This window comes from Cnephaeus nilssonii (genome assembly GCF_951640355.1).
Source record: "Cnephaeus nilssonii genome assembly, chromosome: 4".
Lineage (NCBI taxonomy): Eukaryota > Metazoa > Chordata > Mammalia > Chiroptera > Vespertilionidae > Cnephaeus > Cnephaeus nilssonii.
In genome coordinates, this window is record NC_137075.1 from 67,852,832 (window position 1) to 67,858,394 (window position 5,563).

Genomic DNA, 5,563 nt, shown 5'->3' on the forward strand with positions numbered 1-5,563 from the left:
GCCTAATATGCTAAGTGTACGGTCATCCAGTTGGCCGTTCAACCAATCAAAGCATAATATGCTAATGTTATGCTAAGACTGCTCAACTGCTCACTATGACATGCTCTGACCACCAGGGGGCAGACAGTCAACCAGCCGACCAGTAGCTATGACGTATACTGACCACCAGGGGGCAGATGCTCTGACCGGTAGGTTAGCTTGCTGCTGGAGTTGGGCCAATTGAAACTGAGCAAGATAGGCTGGACCTGCCCTGGAGCCCTTCCAGGGTCCCTCCCTGGCTGGCCAACCTCCTGCATCCCTCCCCGGCCCTGGTTGTGCACTGGTGGGGTCCCTCAGCCTGGCCTGTGCCCTCTCTCAATCCGGGACCCCTCAGGGGATGTCAGAGAGCCAGTTTCGGCCTGATCCCAAAGGCCAGGCCGAGGGACCCCACTGGTGCAAGAACTCGTGCACTGGGCCTCTAGTTATGTATAACAGGATATTGTAAAAATTAAATTATAAAATTTTTATTAAAAAATTTCTTACATACCATTATATTGGCTGGGCCACAAAAATATTCGTTGTGGGCCGCATGCAGCCCATGGGCCATGAGTTTGACATGCTTGTTTTAGGAGATTTAAAAAATCATCCATAATCTTAATTCTATAATGTATCTTTGTTTTGCATTTATCATACATATAGTAAACCTAAGAAATGTACATCAAAACACATATAATTACCATCTAACTTCTATAGTTAACATTTTGCTATATTTATTTTACCACATATCCATCAATCCATCTTATTGTTTTCTGCATTTAAAAATAAGTTCCAGAAATCAGTGCCCTTCACCTCTCAATACTTCAGCCTGTATATCATTAGCTAAAGTTAAATACATATTTCTTACGGTTCTTAATTTTTTAGTTAAAATTTACACCCAGTGAAATGCAGCAATCTTCTGTGTGATGAATTTTGACAAATGTATACACATGTAACCCACACCCTAATCAAGATAGAGAATAATTCCATCACCCCAGAGCATTCCCTCTTGCCCTTTTCCCATCAGTCCCCAGTCCCACACCTCAGCGATGGACTTCTTTCACTATAGATTAGTTTTTCTAATTATTAAATTTTATGTAAATGAAATCATGCAATATGTTCTCTTATGTCTGACTTGGTTTTGATCAGTATAATAGTTTTGATATTCTTCTGGGTTGTTGTTTTTATTGGTAATTCATTTCTTTTTATGGGGAGGGTAACACCATTATACAGATATACCACAATTTGTTTCTATGTTCACCTGCTGTTGGACATTTGAGTTGTTTTCAACTTATGGCCATTACAAAGATGCTGTAAACATTTCCTTGTGAACATGTTTATTTCTGTTGAGTAAACATATAAGTGGGGAATTGCTGGGTCAGGGGGTAGGTAAACATTGATAAGATTAAAAGAAACTGCCAGAACTTTTCCAAAAGAGGTTGTGCCATTGGATGCATCCACCAAATATACACGAGAATCTGGTTGCTCCACATCCTCACCACCTTTTGGTGTTATCAGTCTTTTTACTGTAAGCCATTCTGGAGGGAGGGAGTGGTAACTCACTGTGGGTTTAATTGGCTTTTCCTGATGGCTATTGATATGGGCACTTTTTCCCGTGCCCACACCATTGGTGAAGTCCTCTGTGAAGTGGTCTGTTCAAATAATTTGTTCATTTTTTCACTGGAGTTTTTGTTCTTATTGAATTGTAGAGCATGTTTTCTTTTCATATGATAATATGAACATACTGTGCTTACTTGTATGCATGTTAATTTGTTTTCTGTTCTTTTTTTTTTCTTTTTTTCTGCAAAAAGCTTTATTGTTTCATTTGGTCCAATGCATGGGAGAGGGCTTCAGGGTAGTTAAAAGAATGGCTATTAGTTTCGGGAAGAGGCTCGGGTAAAAGCCAGAGACAGCAGGGGGATGCAGAGGGGCCTCTGGGTTCCAAAGGCTCCTAGTCGTGCTTGAGGGTGAGCCTTCCGAAGAGATACTCGCCCAGCCCAGCCTGGGAGCCAGCCAGCCTTCGGATGTTGGTCAGGTGTCGCCCATCTTCTTGATCAGTTTCACCTCCTCATCCAGGGAGTGGTTCTCCAGGAAGTCACGGAGCTGAGGGTCTGCGCGGGGAGAACCCAGGGCCTCAGCTCCCAAAGGGCCTGGTTCAGGTTCCTCTCCAAGGCCAGGCGGCTGCCATGGGGTCCTGAGTTTTGCCCACTCATCCTGGGAGGCTTCAGCAGGTCCTGGGAGAGAATGCGGCCACCGCGCTGGTTTTGCAACTTTAAGAGACGCTCAGCGCCCTTGTGCTTCTCTGCCAACTTGAGGAAGAAGTGGCCCACGCCCTTGAGAGCCACATCGTCAAAGTCGAAATAGTAGCCCAGAGAGAGGTAGGTGTTGGGGGGCCCGCAGATGCAGGTTGGCCAGGCGGCTGACTGCAGCCTCCACATTGGTGGAATAATTCTGACGAATTTGGGAGCCCATAGTTGTTCAGCAACAAGGAGTTAAGGCAGGAAAAAACCCGGTGTGTTGGCTGGTTCCGGAGGTGTTTCTGAAGGTGGTGACTGGATGAGACGCAGGAGAGCGGGTGGAGGCTGGAAGAAGGGGAGACCCTGGGTCTGTTCCATCCAAACACTGTTGAAGCAAGAGACAGATCCGGGACCGCTGAGGGCACTGCCTGTTTTCTGTTCTTTTCAATAAATATCTATATATATATATATAAAAGGCTAGCTAATATGCTAAGTGTCCCTCCGCTTGCCCGACTGGTCGCTATGATGTGCACTGACCATCAGGGGGCAGACGCTCAACATAGGAGCTGATGTAACACGCGATGGCCATTTACAGAGAAATGGCAGTGTGGACCTGGTGCCGACAAAGCAACACTCGGCTTCACCAAAGTGGGACAGAGGCCCCACCACTACCCCAGAGCAACAGCCCACCAAATCGCAGCCAACACTGCCGAGACCCCATGGCACAAAATGCGGCCCCCAGCCCAGCCCAGCCCAACCCAGCCCGGAAACAGTGGCTGTGGGCGCCAGGTAATGACATCACGTAGCATTGCCCAGCTTCCTCTCCCTAGTGACTAGACTCCTTGCAGTTTCTTCAGCCCAGGAACATGACTTGCTTTATAGCCAGGTGGAAACATTTACACTTTAACCAAATGTCTGTGAAGCGTTTTCCTGTGCCTCATCTCATTTGATCCTCACAGAAGTCCTGGAGTAGGAGACTCAGTAGAATCCTATTTTCATTTCATTAGCTGGAAAACGGGGATTTAGAAAGCTTAGAAACTTGACCCAACTGAAACGAAGTAAGAAATGGTGGACCTTGAAAATGACTTCAGGTTTTCTCACTGTGCAGAATATAGTCAAACACTGCTGCAGTTAAATATTTTATCCTTTGTTCTCCCTGCATGATCTAAAATAATGATCTGCTTTGTGTTGATATTTACTGCTGTGTTGCTGACAATTACCTGAAAGAGAAGTTGGGGTGCTTCACTGGGCTGGAAAAAGTTTAGCTAAATCAGAAAACAGGTCTAATTAAGCAAGTTTACTCTATATACTAGAGGCCTGGTGCACGAAATTTGTGCACGGGCGGGGTGAGGGGGGTCCTTCAGCCCGGCCTGCACCCTCTCGCAATCTGGGACCCCTCAGGGGATGTCCAACTGCTGGTTTATGGACACACTGCATGCACCAGTGACCATACTTTTCATACAGGTGAAAGGCATCTTGCTGTTGTATGGGAAGCTACATTTTTTGCCCTGATTATAAAAAGTAGTACATAACATGATCCTTCTGAGGCAGTAGTACCATTTTCCCCATCTTATGGGTGGAAAAACTGAAGCAGAGAGAAGTTAAGTAATTGGATTTGTCGCACAGTTATAAGCGTCAGAATCAGGGCTGACCACAAAATGTGCAAGCCAGAGTCCATGCATGTCATCGCTGCATCATCCTGTTTTTTCAGCATAGAGTAGCCTTGCCAGGTTTTAATTTTTAAATCTAAGAGACTGTTCCCAATATATAGGGTAGGGTCCCTAGGCCTGGCCGGCGATCAGGGCTGATCTGTGGGGTGACTGGTGGGGCAATTGGGTGCCCCCACTGGCACCTGCCTTGGCTGGCAGCCTGGTTTTCCCACCAGCCAGCTCCGCCAGCCAGCCCCGCCCCCCTACTGCCCCTGCCAGTTACCTCCCTCTGCCCGATGGCAGCTGCCTTGGCTGGCCTGGTGCTGCCCACTTGCTGGCCCCACTCCCCGCCAACCTGTCATTCTGCAGGTTGTTTCACCTTTTCATTGATTTGCATATTAGGGTTTTATATAGATAGATTTAAAAGGCTAAGTTGACTCGCACATGCACAATACATGTAAAGCTCTTGCACCAATAGCACATGTGTGTTTCCATCTATCACTGTTGATCATGAATTTGGTTGACACTTCTAGAGAAAGGGTGAATAGTGATATTAAAATATTTCTTCTAATTAATTTCCTTTCGATGTGCACGAATTTGTGCACCGGGCCACTAGTTGTATTATAACATTTCCCCCTCTATATTTCCTCCTGGAAACTTAGTACATTTTAAAGTATCATGAGCCTTTTCCCATTATGATACAATTTTAAGAATTATCAGTTTGGGTGACCACTGATAAAATTTGGCATAATTTAATTTGTCACTATAAAATCTCAAGGGACACCTCAAGTCCAAATTGTGCTTGTCTGTCATCTTGAAATAAGATAGAAGATAAGTGTCCCTAACTTGGTAGTTCCACCCAATACCTTCTACTATGGCTGGCAGATGATCAATAACTACTTGTTTAATGTTTTTTGTGGTGTGGTCCATTTCACTAAATATTGATCTTGGGGGGAGAATTTGACTCCATAGTGTTAACAGAACTATCAGTCTATCCTCTTATTTAAGTCCTCTCTCTGTGAGAACTCTGTCTTTTTTCTTTCTAAAGAATTGAATGGCTACTAGGTCATGAAATCTTACATTTGCAATAGCATGGACAGACTTAGAGGATACTATGCTCAATGAAATAAGTCAATCAGAGAAAGACAAACATCATATGATTTTACCTGTATGTGGAATCCAAAGAACAAAATAAACAAACAGACAAAATCAAAACAGACTCATAGATGCAGAGAGAGAACTGGTGGTTGCCAGAGGGGAAAGAGGTTTGGCGCACTGAGTGAAATAGGTGGAGGGATTAAGAAGCACAAATTTGTAGTAACAAAATAGTCACAGGGAAGTAAGTATAGCTTAGGAAATGTAGTCAATAATATTGTCAAAACTATATATGGTGCCAGTTAGGGTACTGGAAACATTAAGGAGAGCACTAGGTATATGATTGTCTAACCACTAAGCAATATACCCCAAACCAATTCAAAATAATAATTAGAAAAAAACCTGCATGCTGCCCTGGCCAGTGTGGCTCAGTTGGTTGGGTGTCATCCTGTTCATGGAGAAGCTGCCGGTTGATTCTGGGTTGGGGCATGGGCTTGGGGTTTTGGGCTCAATGATGGAGTGGGAGGCAGGGTGCAGAAGGAGGCAGTTGATTGATGTTTCACTCTC

At 44.7% G+C, this 5,563-nt stretch overlaps 1 pseudogene across 1 annotated transcript; it reads right to left on the minus strand.

Moving 5' to 3' along the window:
* Positions 1-1,966: 1,966 nt before the first annotated feature.
* Positions 1,967-2,487, minus strand: LOC307098134 (ferritin light chain-like; annotated as a pseudogene). Its single transcript has one exon. The product of its transcript is annotated as a ferritin light chain-like (transcript).
* Positions 2,488-5,563: the final 3,076 nt, after the last annotated feature.